The 16,306-nt window shown below is 33.9% G+C and overlaps 1 long non-coding RNA gene across 1 annotated transcript in view; it reads left to right on the top strand.

Moving 5' to 3' along the window:
• The first annotated feature begins 5,933 nt into the window (after nucleotides 1–5,933).
• Nucleotides 5,934–16,306, top strand: part of LOC125619391 — a 35,863-nt gene continuing 25,490 nt past the window's right edge. Inside the window, exons 1-2 of the long non-coding RNA XR_007350919.1 lie at nucleotides 5,934–6,240; nucleotides 11,416–11,518. This is a non-coding gene — a long non-coding RNA (uncharacterized LOC125619391). The remainder of the gene's footprint in view (nucleotides 6,241–11,415; nucleotides 11,519–16,306) is intronic.

Below are 16,306 nucleotides of genomic sequence, written 5' to 3'. Positions count from 1 at the left end.
TCTTATGTTCCTTAAGAATAAGAAAAAAAAAAAAAATATATATATATATATATATATATATATATATATATATTTGTAAGAGCAATCTCTAAATAAAACAGAAAAAATATAGTTTTAGAAATTTCCTCTTACAAAGAGACATCGTAATATACAACTCTCCACAATTCAGAAGGAAACAGTTCTCTGTGCATGAGAGGAAAAGACATCTAGCTTGTTGTCCCTGATTCTTCCCAACTAACAAAATTAGAAGAAAGCTATCTTTATTATAAAAAGTAAATGGTTTTGGAAATGTAAGAAAAATATCCAATTTTACAATTTAAGTCTTAGCTTCTTTTGTGGATTAACAGCAGTTTTCAGATTGTTTGCTACTTCACTCACATATAAAAGAGACCTAAACAACTATAGAATTATGTATGGCTCATTATATAATTAATAAGCCTCAATTAACCTGAACAATGACTCAATTTTTAATGAAAAAATTAAGTGACTGTTAAATAGATTAAAATTTTCTTGTGATAATTATATGCAGCTTATTCTTTTTTTAAGTAGAGTGAATTCAATATTATATACTCATATACATATATAGCTATTGGTGAATATATGACTATATATATTGTTAAATTTATATAGGTATGCATAAACATATACATATCTTTGGTATGGTAGAAGCCAAAACATAATGTAATAGAACAGAGAAAGTAAGATGGTATCAAAATGGTATGTGTGTGTGAATAGTAACAAAGCATTTGTTTTTCTTTGCTAGAAACATTTGTTTTTAGAAAATCATATCTCAGATTTTCACGTTGGTTTTCTAAAAGCAGCTCTTGTTAACAGTTCTTAGCCTTTTGAGAATAAAGGCACTCATATCTAAACATTAAATTATAGAAGGTAAAGAGGAAACTATATCAGAGATAAAAAATTGAATTACATCAAAACTTTAAAAAAAACCCATTTCCCAAAGATTAAGTAATTTACTATTAAAGAGGGGCAAAATAAGAACTTTGAGTGAAAGAAAGGTTGGGCATGGATTCCAAAATTTATTATTCAAAGTGAGCTTGAAACTGCTAAAAATTAGTTTGTAAAAAATTCTGATTCAAGAAAATGTGAACAAAAAGGAGTTACCCCTCTGTACCGTTGTTTCATAGAAACTGCCTGGATAGAATTAACCAAACTTACTAGAATGTCAGTACAAAAAGTAAAAGAGAGATTAAAATGAACTGACCAAATACTTCCAGTCCTCCAAATAAAGCTGTCTAAAAATCAAGAAAATGGAGGCAAATATGTTTCTTTTGAGTAGTGAATAGCTGCCATATTCCCCATGTTGTACTCTGTCCAAATCCACATTCCATTGAGTTGCAATGTTTTCAATCTGCTTTGATAATCCTAAAACATTAGTGGTAATAGTAGTCACGTCACTAACCGAAATTTTCCTATGTGTGCAACACTGTGCTCTGCATGACAGATATATCATGCCAACTGTTTTTCAGGACACCAAAGAAACAGGCAAAAAGAAGGTAAGTGATTTTAATACAGTTAGAGAATTTAGCACATGTTGGAGGTACAAACAGAACTGAATCTGGCTGACTTAGAAGACAGTGATTCACCTTACTATACGAGAAAGACATAAAGAGCTGACCCTACAAAGGATTTTTAAAGGGGAAACTTCTCCCTGACAGCAACATTTAAAACTTTCAGTGGAGGTAACAAATTGAGTCAAATAGTGCTAAAACTATATGGAAAATATTAGTCTCCAGCATAGGACATTAAGACAGTTCAGTAATATTTCATGGTTAGCAGAGTTAAAGGCAGCTGAGATATCTAATAAGATGAGTACAGTCAAAGACCCTATTTCAGAGTTAATAGGCAGATCATTACAAGCTTTGACCAAAGCAGTCCCCATACTGACCTAATCAAAATCCAGAATGAAAATTATCATAAAGTGCATGATGAACCAATTAGCCTGGAGCTGGGTTGATTCTATCTGCTCAAGTATCTCAGCTGGGAATGGTAAATTAAAAACTAAAAGGAAATGAGGAGGAAAAAAGCACTAGAAGGCAGGAACATTAGAGTCTGCAAAAGTTTTAGAGAGACCCTTATATTTGGTTAATAATAACACAAACAAACAAACAAATATATACAGATCTCAGACAAACAGCAGGTGGCCTTACATAGTCCTCCACCTGTCTCAGTGTAGCATGTGTAGTATTTACACCCCACCTGGACAGGTAATAAAGAAGTACCTCCATTCACTCTCTGAACAGCAAATACTGTTTCCTAAAAATGTGTTAAAGCAGTGTGGCGGTAAAGCTTTAGTTTAAGGGATGAAGATTGTGAACAGAAGTGATGAGCTCATTCCAAGCAAAGGTAATAGAAATTTAACAAATGTCCTGGTTCTGAAATAATAGCTTTACCATTTCTGCTGTCCCTATGCTTTCTTTTTTTTTGTACCTTTCTGTGTCAAATATGAAGAATACATTAAAGTAGATTTTACAAAGATTAACTACGTTTGTGATACTAGGTATTGAACCTGGTTCCTTGCACGTGCTAATCAAGTGTTCTACCACTGAGCTACATTTACAGCTAAAAGCAAATTTCAAATTAAAAACAAAAGAATACAAAATATTTTCACAAGTTTTGCATGACACTTTCTTAGGAGACCTCCTCAGGTGTGAAGATATCTAATTGAAGATATTTTGGGGGAGCAGGGTACAGGGGATTGAACTCAGGGGCACTCCACCACTGAGCCACATCCCCAGCCCTATTTTGTATTTTAGTTAGAGACAGGGTCTCACTGAATTGCTTAGTGCCTCCCTTTTTGCTGAAGTTGGCTTTGAACTTGCGATACTCCTGCCTCAGCCTCCTGGGCCAGTGGGATTACAGACGTGCACCACCGCACCCAGCTTAATTGAAGACATTTTAATAGATGAAAATCAGTAAGATGGCAGAAAGAAAACCTGAGGGAAGACATAAATCAGGAAGCTCTTGATAAACCTGCTTTAGCCAATCGTGTTACTATCATGGAATCCCTTTTCATAATTTAGAGTAATATTTTTAAAATTTCGTCTATTTTTTGTTGTTGTTATTGTTGTTATTGCATGGGAGGGTTGGACTGCCACAATCTTCTAAAGAATCTATAATCCAAAAATATTCTTATTTTAATATTTCATATAACAATTAGTAAGAAAAATAATAATTAAAAAATCAAATGTCACAACAAGAGGAAGTGTTTTTAAAAACATGCTTTGATCTTCTCTCAAAAAACAATGCTCACTCTTGCATTTTCTTTTCTTCTGGCAGATCCTCCCTGAGTCACTGCCTTCCTTTCATTTTCTCATACTTTCTATATCTGTGTGCATTGTCACCTTGAAGGTGACAGAAACCTACAGAAACCATATACTGAATCTGAATAGGTTTCTATTACTTGAAACATTTTAGAATTTCTTCATGTAAATTAAGAGAGTAGAAAAACCAAGTCACAAGTCAAATTACAAAATATATATCTCAATTTGATTACCACATTCAACCTCAATTTGAATTAGATTTTTTAAGAGCATGCTATCTAATACTATTAAACTGAAAGTATCAGGATTTTAAAAAATCATAAATAAAGATGTTCTCAATAATTTGCAACAAATCCCTAAACATGATTGCCTAGGATCAAATTGTCTTTCTGTGTGAATAATCTACTTTGTTGGGTACATACTCATGTAATTCTCTGATTCTGGAACAGTTATTACCAGTCATACCTGTTGGGGCATGATCTTAAGATCCCCAGATGGTAATTTGAGTCAAAGTTACTATAATGAGATGGCATGGGTATTAGAGAAACAGACTCACTTGAGTTGAAAATGCAGCTTCAACTAGTTGTTAATTAAGTGATTTCAGGCTACTTACTGAGCTTTGGTTTGTCAATTTATAATTATGGGAATTGTTAACTAATCTTTATATCTTTATTTTAAAAATTAGAAAAAATAAAAGGGAAGAAGGAAGAAAGAAAAAAAGAAGGAGGAAAGAAGAGACAAGGAAAGGAACAGAGAGAAAATGTGAAAATTCTTACCACAGTGAGGGAACAGAGTAGCTTCTGGATCGCAAGCGACATTGCATTTCCTTTACCTTCACATGGGCAAAAGAGAACAAACTGGTCTTTGAACACCTCAACCAAAAGACTCTCTACACTGGATAGATGGTATTGATTTTCAGCAAAAAGATAAAAGTAGAAATTTTTATCACTGAAAAAAATAAGGTCGAATCAGGAACAAGCTTGGATAAAAATGGGCTTATTTTACCTGACAAGATGGGGAGATGGTGACTAGACAGAGGGCGGAGTTCCTGCAAGTTGGCAGGTGGCCCAGAACCCTGACTCCTACAAAAAGATGGAAAGGTTTTAATTTAATATTTGATTTAGAGGAGAGACCCTTTTTCATCAGAGTGGCAGCTCATTTGGGAGCCATTGGCAGGAATTACAGTACATCTGGCAACTATATACTTCATTTGGGAGTGGTGGGTGGAGGCATTTGGGTGCTTAAGCTTCTCCACAAACCCAGAGACCACACCAAAATTGAAGCCAGGGAGAGAATTCCAGTCATGGGATTTCAAGACATATGATAAAGCAGTTTTCTTTTGAATATCTTTGTGGATCTGTTTACTCTCAAACAATTCATGCGCTCACACACAGACTCAAAGATGAAGCCATTCTACAAGCAAAGTAATTGACAGATAAATATTATTGATTGTGTTTAGCCAAATACCTTGAGAACATCAGATTGCTGGTTGGCCCAAGAGCAGAGACTTGATCTATGGCTCTGTTATTGACATGCAGCTCTCTCCTCTCCCATAGAGCTTTACATAAAGTTTTTCCTTTTTATTTTTTCCTTTCTTTTTTTTTTCTTTTGTCAGAAAAAATTATGAAAGTGTCACTTTCCTTTTGCAGTTAATTCAGGAGAGATCCTCAATTCTAGCAGGGCACATTTTCATGCAAATACAGCAGCACAGTTTCCAGCCCCCTAATAGCTTCTTACAAATGATGTGCCATTACAACGAGGTTTATTTAAACAAATTTAATACATCTTTAATCAAGCTGGAGAGCATTTTCAAAGGTCACGCTCCAAATCAGGATCACTGTACTGAGCTTATCAAAGTATTAGCTTAAGGGGGAGGGAGAATTATTTCTTGGACAAGTAATTTTAGGCAAATCTTTATTTACATTTTTATTCAGTTATTAAATTTTATTCCTTTCCCTCCTCCTTCTAGTCTCCATTTATGAACCTATAAGAAAGTCTGCAAATGGAGCTATAAGCATATCACTGCAGCCAGTCCTTCTAGAGGCGACGCCTCTGAACACAGAGACTCTGAAAGGCAAGGACAAGAGACCAGGCATTTTCAATGTCAGAGATAATCTTTTAGTGCCTCTAAAGCATCCTTCCAAAAGGTCTCACATTAGGCTCTGTATACATTGCTGAAATTCTAATGCACTGTTTCTTCCATGGATAAATGAAATAGACATTGAAAGTGGACTCCTATTCTTTCTCCCCTATGTCTCTGTTTTTCTCTGTCTCTGTCTCTTTCACTACAGATATCACGTATTGCAGGTGAATTTGTATTGCCTACCTGCCGTGTGCCAAACATTGGGTTGTACTTATATCTATGAACTTCTGCTAATTATTCCCACAAACACTAATGAAATTGTCTTAAAATTCTCCCTAACTTTTAAATCTTGTACATGAATAATTTACAGAACAAATGACAGCAACAACAAAAAGATCAGCTTGATGCACCTAAGAAAATTAAGTTTATCTTTAATACAAAAGTCTCTGGACAAATGTCTGTAGCAGGAACCACTCCAAGTAGTCACAATGACTGAGGAAATGTCAGTATTTCCATAGGGATCTCCCATTTTATAAAAATCTACTCCAAGTAACTGCATGGACTAAGATCAAAGGGAAAGTAAACTGTGCAAGACCATAGAAATAGCGGATGGGACAAAGGGAGTTACTCCTAAGGATTTCAATGCTTGTTACTTAGAAGCTTTCAAATTTCTCAACAACATAGAAAGGAAGGAAAGCATCTGAAAACACAACCTAGAGATAATGAAACAATCACACTGTCCTGCTATTGAATTTACCGTGAGGTCTTAGGGAAGTACCAGCAATAACCCGTGGAGTGGCTGGAGGAGAGAGCCAGGAGAATCACAGCAATGATCATTATTGCAAGCCAACAGGGGACAAAGTAACGCTCCTCCAGGTAAATGACTTGCTGTGATATCCATATTCCAACAACGCAACACCTAGTAGGTAAGAGTAAGGGGATAGGAGGGAGGCAGGAAATAAACCTGTTTATTGCTTAAAGTGGTAAGGAATTCATGTAATCACTAACAGCGGAACAAGGATCAGTAAACAGAAGTTTGGAATTTGTATTGACTCTCACAATAATTATTGAATGCCTTATTATTAAATCTTTGTGGCCCCAAAACAAACAAATGCAAACAAATTACAGGATGAAAAGTGTGTATTTAGAGATATTCTTTCTATATATTTCTCTAACTATTCTAGAGCATTATTTTCAAGGATGTGTGGCTGAAGGGAAAACATGAATATGTGGTAGATTTGGGGAAAATTTTATATCCTAGCCCACAGAAATTAATATGTTCTTTTGAACAGGTGGTTGTTGGGCAATTATTGAAATTTACACTAACATGAAAAAATGACAGACCTTCCTTTCTGTCATTCCTAGGCAAATTATTACTGTCTTGACATGTTCATGTCAGGTATGAGCAGCTCTGCAGTAGTCTGGATTATTTCTTCTGACTGATATCACTGACTTCCTGCAAATGCTGACTGACTGCCTCCCCTTGGCAAGCATGCTTTGAGCGCATCTTCTCTTCTGCAACATTTTCCTTTTTCTCCCTATTCCAGCCCCACTCCCCTCTGCTTTCTCTTATAGAACTAAAGGTTGGAATTCTAGAAATATCGGCACAAGAATTTCAGTTCCTGTGGAGCCAGCAAGTGTGTTGATGCCCTAAGGTGTGAGAGGTACATGACACAGTTATGAATGCTCATCCCTTGCTGCGAAGGCACATTGCTTGGATGGCCATAGAAATATACATCCTCTGGTTCCTGATGCAGATACTCTGACCTATTGGCTGACCTGAGTGTTCACGTCTATTTTTTGAAAAGGTTTGAAAGGTGATTATGTAGGAAGAAGAGTAGAATTCTGAAACAGCCATGTTGTCTTCCTAACTAATTCATCTTCTACTTGTGTTGGCAAGTTGCTTATCCTCTTTAAGCCTCAGTTTGATAGATGGAGATCCATTCATTTATCCCTTCATTTTTCCAAAAATATTTATCAGGTGTGGTAGTATATGCTTTACATAAATGCATAAATGAATACTTCCTCTAGGAATTTCCAGTCTAGTAGGATAGACTGATTTAAATTTCATAGGTATATATAAAGACCTATAAGAATTGACGCTATCTTCAATATTCTCTCTGGGGAGGACAAAGTTGGGAAGTCTTTACAGATCAAATGATGTTAGCCTGGTCTCAGATGATGACTATATATTTTCATGGAGAAAGTGTGTTTTAATAAGAAAGGGGAATAAATTTAAAACCCAGAAGCATGAAACACATACTATCTTAAGGCTGACAAGTTCTGGGGTCTGGAGAATAAAGTTTAGGGGTCCAAGAATGAAGATAGTAGAGGGAAGTAAGATAGGAAAAGTAAGTCAAGACTAAATGTTCAAGGTTCTAGAAAAACATGCTAAAGAATTTGAAATTATTTTCTTGTTGAAAGTGGGTTACCAGATTTTTCTTTGTCTGAATTTAGCATATAAATGATACACCCACATACACACACATACACACACACAGAGAGATTTATAATTACAAGGGTAAATTTAATAATGGGATACAGATAGTGACTGAAATAGGAAAACTGAATAAGGAAGGGAAAAAAGAAAGAAAAATTGGAGAGTCATTTCTCGGTTTGAATCAATAGGTCTTTTTGTCTATGTCTAGTTTTTTTTAAAAAAAACACAGTCATTTATAATTTATGAAGTTGAAAACGCTGGGAAATTATGTACATAAGTATTTTTTTGTAAATTGTAAAAAAACACTAATAAACGAAACAACTTGCAAGGATAAAAGTCATAGTAGAAATTTATAGAGACATACATTAATCAATGATTCAAATATTAACTTCAAGTTAATAGCTTGAAAGATGTTATCACTGGAAAGTAGACAGACTCCATATGGTATTTGATGAAATCTAAAGAAGAGTGATTTGGTTTTTCAAAACAGTATTATTTTTTTTCACATATTGAGAAATCTGGAATTCTGAAAAGTGATCTTTTCTCTAGCTCTAATTTTGCATGTTAGTCTATATAGACATAAAAGTTCATGTTACCATAGCTTTTTAACAGTGCAATGATGGCAAAACTATTTATTGACTACTTTTTTTAAATTTTATTGATTCTTTTTAGTTATACATGTAGGCTATATCTGGATGAATTACTGGATAAAATGTGATTTACTTGACGTTATTCACTTTTATATATTTAGTTCATAAAAATAACAAATCTATATAATCCTTGATTCTTGAATTAGGGGGCAAAGGGGTAGAAGGATGAGTAATCGTTCTGTAAAACGGAAGATAACTTTTCTGAAATGCCTTCTGCTTGGGGTATCTTGATTTGGATGAGGAAGCAAATAGAATTGAAAACCCCAAATACAAATTTGTTTTAAAATAGACTTGATAATGGGGCAGATTTAGGATCTCTATACAACTGAACAGGAGCTATAGAACATTCCTACATGCTTCCTGCCTCCAACAGGCTGTTACAATCCAGGAACTGACGTTGGCATACACTTTATTGTCCTTTAAATCTATAGCTTACATGAGATTTCACTTTTTGTGTAGAACATTTCATGTCTATTGACAGATCATTATATCTATTTACAACATTACTGTATCAAAGAGAATAGTTTGACTGCCCTAAAAATCCTCTGTTCTCCAACTGTTAATCTCACCTCACCACTCAAACCTTGGAAACCACTGAACTTTTTAGTGTCTCTATCATATTATCTTTTCAAAAGTGTCATATATCTGAAATCATAAATTAATTGGCCTTTACAAATTAGCTTATTTCAATTAATAATATTTATTTAACTAATATGACATTTTTAGCTTGATAGTTCTTTTTAGTGCTTATTATATTCCATTGTCTGGATGCAGTTTATTTACACATTCACCCACTGAAAGACATCTTGTTTGCTTTCGAGTTTTGATAATTACTAAGTAAAGTTGCTTTAAACATACATATGTCAGTTTTAGCAAAGACGTGTTTTCAATTTTTCTGGGTTAATGTCAATGAGTACCATTGGGGAATTATATGGTAAGGATGTATCTGATTTCATAAGAAACTGCCAGTCTTCCAAAGCCATGGTACTCATTTGCATACCCAACCTCAGTGAGTAGGATGTCTTCTTGTTTCACATCCTTGTCAGCTTTTGTGTTATCAGTGTTTTAGATTTTAGCCATTCTAATAGGGGTACAGGGCACTTCAGGTCCTGTGGAATCTGAATTATGAGAAAAGGAGAGTGATAACCTTCTGGAGAATAGTGTATAGAGCCATATCTATGAAGAAAAGTTTTCTTGTCAATACAGTGCTTTTAGGAAATTATTGATATATTCATAGAAATTTTTATTTTGCTACCACACAATCATTGTTTGCTTTGGGAGGTTGAATATTGTATGTTAGAAAAAACTATACACAAGAGTATAGAAGTTAGCAAGCAAAAGGGGCAATTTATGAAAGGACATATATCAGTGATTTGTAAATACATTGTTGAGAATGACTGGGTACTATGGATTACCCAGGCATGGGTAGAAGTCAGAGTCTTTGGTATATGATCCTTGAGAACAGAGGCCTGCATTTACCTAATGAGAACCTGGGAAGTGTGTTCCTCAAAAAGAGATGTGAAGAAAGACTCAAGAAGGAAAACAAGGTCGAGACTGGGGGACTTCAAATAAGAGGATTACTCACAGGTACCTGATTTATAATTGAGGCAAGTTTAATAAAATAATTATTCATTATAATTATAATAATTATTATTAGTGGTAGTAGTAGCAGTAGTAGTACTAGCAATTGAACCCAGGGGTGCTTTACCATAGAGCCACATCTCCAAACCTTTCTATTATTATTATTATTTTATTTTGAAACAGGTTTGACCAAGTTGCTTAGGGCCTCACTAAACTGCTGGGGCTGGCCTCTAAGTTGAAATTCTCTTGCCTCAGCCTCCTGAGTCGCTGTAATTATAGGCACCCAGCTAAAAAGATGATTTTAAAAGTAGTGGTTAGGGTGTAGGAGGAGAAACAACCAACAGATAATGCATTTACCCAAGAAGGCAAACAGAAATAAAGAACTGCCACCCAAAGTTTCAAGGGGCAGGTGGTATGAGGGCACACCAAGGTTGTCACTCAGTATGTAAAGAGGGAGCTCAAACAGTGAAGTGACCTTTGGCAAAAAAGATGGTCTGCATTGGGAAGCACATGTTTCCACTTTCCAAATGTATCCCATTGTTCCCCATCAATCAAACTGAACTAGAAGCCAAAGGCCAAAAGGTATTGTAGAAACTGATCTCATAACCCAGTTTAAGAGTACAAAGCAGCACGGTTACAGAAGGGTAGAGAAGGGAATATGCAACACAGTGACTCTGTGGGGGTGAGTTTGTGCGAGAGATAGAAACATACAAAGGGTGAAAGACAGAGTGAGAGAGAGAGAGAAAGAGAGAGGAAAAGTAAAAGAGAAAGACAAAGGTGGAGAGGTATATTTTATCTTTACACATTAATGGGAAGTCTCCAATATTGACATTTTCTCTGGTTTCTCCAATTGTTCAATAAGACATTTTACTAGTCCTGTACTACTGGCCAAAAAGAAAGAAGTGTTCAGAATGAATATGGTGGCCTTACGCTCATGCTGCTGCTGTTGAGGCAAGCAAAGCAGGAGCATCCTGAGCCAAGGGAAAGTGTCGAATCCTGGAATTCCAGTATTTAAACAGCCTCAAGGTCAACAATGAGTGAATACAGGTAGATGTATGATACAGAAAACCAGCCCCTGTTTGAAAGCAGTTTAGTAGTAGTGAGTGTCACCATGGATGGAAAACAACCCTCCTTCCTTTTTAATATGATTTTTTCAGAATCTTCATAGAAGATGACATTTAGGACACACTTTATGAGTATTGTTTTATAGCACATTATTTTGAAAATATCTATAATCACCAACTAGTAAGACAGTTCTGTTTATTTATTTCCAGATTACACTGTATGGTCTTTAAGAAAGATAATCCAAAATTATTTTGAATATTTCATTACTTAGAGCAATATAACAAGTAGATTCTGAAACTTTCAATCATTCTACAGAAACACTGACTTAAATGAAAGTGAATATTCTACAAATTGACTCCCAGACTGATTTCCCAATACCACGCAGAATGGATTTTGGCCAACTCTTTTCAGCTAATAGGTATGTGATAAAAATTGATTTTATTAATGCATTCTAAATACAAATACAAATGACTATAATGTAGGTATATATTTGAACTATCTTTTCTTCATTGTTAAAACAAATAACTGAAAATTTATCCCATCTCTAATGTCTTTTATTTAGTAATTACACTTATTTTATATTTTGGTTCTAGTTATATAATAATTAATAAAAAGACCAACTCTAATGGAAAAAAAGTATAGTGCATACCTCTAGAGAACAATATATCATGTGCTGAATATTATATGTTTGTCAAGAAGGGGTAATTCATTTCAGATATAATTGAAAATGATACAAAAATGAGTGAAGGCATCTTTCAGGAAAATCATTTGACTTCCTACAAATATTAAATGGATGTACATTTATTTCTAAGAGTGTTTTCTTTTCACCTGTGTATCAGCATTAAATCTCTTGAAGTTCTAAGCGTCTCAATACTTGCATTATTATTTAAAATTTTTGCTGATTATAACCAACATAAACTATTTTCTAGCCTTTATGCTTTAGTGTTAACTCTATTTATATTAGGGACTTGGGTGGAGTTTCTAAGTATTAGAATATGATAGTATTAGATATTAGATAACCTAAATTCATACCCGAGACCCTCTAAAGCATGGAGTTATGGTGTAGATTTTATGTAATCTTCACTAAAACAGTATCTGAATGCTAATTAATGTAATTGTACTATAATATGAAGAGTCTAATCCTTCAATATGACCATCAGTATAGCACAAACAGAAAATATTTTTAAATTACTTTTGGTAATTTTCACTCTGTATCACCAAAGTTCAAAATGGTATTTAAATTAATTTCTCTTAAAAGTAAACCAGACACAGTAGTACATGCCTATAATCACAGTGACTACTCAGGCTGAGGCAGGATGATTGCAAGTTTGAAGCCAGTTTCAACAACTTAGCAAGACCCTGTCTCAAAATAAAAAGGCTGGAAGTGTAGCTCACCTGGTAGATCTGGGTTCAATCCCCAGTAACATACACACAAATAATAATAATAATAATAATAATAATAATAATAATAATAATATTCATCATTTTTTATTTTAAAACCAAGTATTTTCAATTACACAATATAATAATTATATGCTTGCCAGCTATTTCACTTAATACTTACAGGCAAAATATAATTCCAAATTTACTTGAAGAATTCAACTAGACTAAAACACTTTAATCTAGAACATTTAAATAAACATTTTATACAGTATTATTTATACTTTATTGGCATTCTAAATTTTTCTTAGTTTTGGTTTGGAATACAGCATGTGTGTATATATTTGTGCGTGTGTGTGCATATATACACATATATATTTATATTAATGTCTTCTTTCTCTTACTCCTATTCTCTCTCTCTCTCTCTCTTACACACACACACACACACACACACAAATATACACCCACAATGATAGCTATGCTTGATTTTAGACATTGCTAATTATCTATATTCTGTTGAAATATTCGACTTCCATTCCATATCAAATGTACTGTTCTTTGAATAGCTCTCGAACAAGTGTTTACGTTTCTTTTCACATGGCTCTATAAAATAAAAATAATTTAGTGAGAATACTTCTGTAACTCAAATTTGAAATAGTCAAGACAAATCCAAGGTCGTAATGTAAATTGATTTACTTAGTTCAATTCATTTTCATGAGAGCTCAGATGTGGTGTATGTGAAGGAACATTGCCATAAATTGTAATGTTGTACATTGTGACAGTTTATGGCCCAGAGCCCCTAAGCAAAATGATCCACTTTTCAAAATATAGGAGAATCAAGCCCCTTGGCTCACTTTCCCTTGAAGTACGCGTTCTATCATCCTGCTAAAAGACCTTGTGTAAAGAAATATTACAACTTCCTTAAATGTTCTTTTCTTTGCTTAAGATTTCTCCAAATCAAAAAATGAAAATGAAAAGTTACTGTGTTTTTTTTTTCTTTTACAACATATTCAATTTCAAAAATTTTGGAACAGGACCCACCATGGAAAATGTTCAAACTTTATCCTCTTGATAGATACTAGATAGATATTTCAGAATAAGATCAATATGTCCTCACATTTAAATAGAACATCCCATTACATAGAGCCAGGCTGTCAAGATTGGATTGCATGTATAATCTTCTTTAAAAGAATTAATGCTTCCAAATGAATAAGATGAAATAGAGTAGAATATCATATTCTCATTGCCAATCTATCACTTTAAAGTAATACCTAGTCAGTCCATCAGCATCAAGAAGATAGGGACATCTGCTACACTTTTCTAAGACAGACTAATTTACATATTTGTAAATATTAAATATAAATTTAGAAATTGATATTTCCTTTTTCTTCTTAAATGGTCATAAATCATTGATGGAATCCGAATATGCTGAATTGATTGCTTCTCTGCTCTCAGAAACACAGCGACTTTTGCTGTCCTTGTTTGTAACATCCTGTGCTGTGACAGGGTACTTGCGAAAAACAAAGATGCACGTATTGTAATCTTCCCCTTCTCTTTCGTTACTAAATATGTTCATTATAATCTTGTGTCCAGTTTTCTCTAAGTGCATCATTCTGACAGATTCGTTTTCAGGTTTCTGTCTTTTCTATACTTCCTGGTTTCAAGTTTATTTGAGATATGGACAATGCAAACAATATATTAATAAATTTCATACATTTCTGAAGCCTAGCCTCTAGCTGGCAGAATGTGACAGTAAAAGCCAAATAAATTTTGCCAGGGCTTTGCTTATTGAAAACATTTGTTGATCAATCTTTTAATCTAGCTTAGAAATAGTTTCAGTACCTTCTCTTGTTCATGTTTTCTTATTTCTAGTTGACTCTCTATCCTACAGCTAAATATATATTAATATTATTTTAAATGTATTTGTTAAGTGACAAATAAGATATATTAAAATGTGAACATCAATTTATAAATGGGTATGGTCCAAATGTTAATCTGAAGATCAGCTGTGTGACATAATATATTTTTCTATAAAAATATAATCGTTACATTCCCAGGCTAGCCCAAACACAAGTCATCACATTTAATCAGTGTTAATCATTCTAGTCTCAGTTCTTGACAGCAGGGGCCCTGTCACTTCAGAAATGAGGGAAATGGCGATAATGAGGACAATTACTTCCCTTCTTTCTCTCTTGGGATTTTTTGTTCTATTGGAACATCTCAACACCTTTTGGGGGGATTAAAAAATATACCTTTATACTTCCCATTATGCATCTGTCTCTAAAATAAAGTTAATCCTCTCTCCTGATTACTAACACTTAAAAAATGTTGTACAGATGTCATTTTTTGGTTTTACCCTGTTTTATGGAAAGAACATGATTGCTTTGTATGTTTTATTTTAACCTAACCACAAACCATGTGACATAGGTACTAAACTTATCACCATTTTACAGATGAATAAACTGAGAAAGAGTAGCATTTGGTGGTGTTTGGCAGGATGAGAAAGTGGCAATGCCACCTCCTCTATTCATTCATCCCACTCCCAAACCTATCCCCGTACAACCTCACACAGAATCTGTGAAGGAGGATTGGAAGAATCTGGAAGGAAGCAATGTTTTTGATCTACTTAATTCCACCTTCTCTACTAAACACATTAGAGAAATTTAAACAAAACACTCTTAAAATTCAGATAAATATTGTATGGCTTTAATTTCCATTGAAACAAAAGGTGAAAAGAAGAAATCCTGTTTTAGTCAGAGGTCTGAGGCCCCTTATGCTACTTACCATCTCACATAGGTTGGCCTTCCTCAATTCATTTTTTTTGAAAAACAGGTTTCTCAGCATAAAACACGTTTTGTAGTGTCTAGTCATTGCACAAAATTTACAAAAGGAAAAAAAAAACAAAATTAAATAGCCATTATGTCCAATCTAACAGGAAAATGTAATGATAATATTTTAATATACTTTTTCCCAACGCCTCTTCCCCCATATTTCTTAAAGAAATACAGGTTTGAGATGTTAACAGTACATTTGTTATTTTTTAAAGCTAATATATAAATTGGTTATTTTCTGAAGTTCTTGCTAATATTTTATAGCTATAATACAAAATGAATGAGTTATATCTCATCATCTACTCTAAGAGGAAAGCATGGTACACAGATCTTAGACCTACTTATTGGACACTATTAACAGGAGTCTATGCTTTGTATGTTTTATTTAGTTACAAAAATGATTGTAAACATTATTTTTACCTCTTTGTCCAGCAAAGTTTGAGATTTATAGTACTGTTATGTATATAGGAAAAAAAGGGGACGTGAGGAAGTTAATGTCACAAGATAAATAATGTTCATTCAATTCTTTCAGTCCTTGGTTCCTTTTGTAAGTGCCAGTATGTGGTAGCAAGACAATCACAGGCTAATTCTGCAAGAAAAGATATGAAGAAAAGAGCAACTTATTTCCTACTACTTACTAACCAGTTAATATTTTTTCCTTATCAGATAAGCTAATAGCATTTGTTCAATAACCTAATATTTTAGTGGTCAATTTCCAAGAATAATTCATATTCTCCTAATTCAGATAGTCATACTGTACCTATACTTTCAACTTGCAGTACTTTAAAATATGCACAAAAACTGCTCTGTATGAACATTGTGATAGATATAGCTCCTGAGGAGGAAAGTATAGCTTCGGTAACAGGTTGACTAGATGTTTTGGTTTCATGTCTGAATGGGTTATGATGAAGTGTTCAGTTACCAGGCCTTGCCTTGGTCTATATGTTACAAGCCTTGTGAGCAATGATAATACTGAACCCATGGTTCTCATGCAG

Source organism: Marmota marmota, unplaced genomic scaffold (genome assembly GCF_001458135.2).
Source record: "Marmota marmota marmota unplaced genomic scaffold, marMar, whole genome shotgun sequence".
Lineage (NCBI taxonomy): Eukaryota > Metazoa > Chordata > Mammalia > Rodentia > Sciuridae > Marmota > Marmota marmota.
The sequence above is the reverse complement of the archived record's forward strand: the minus strand, read 5'-3'. Positions and strand labels throughout refer to the sequence as shown.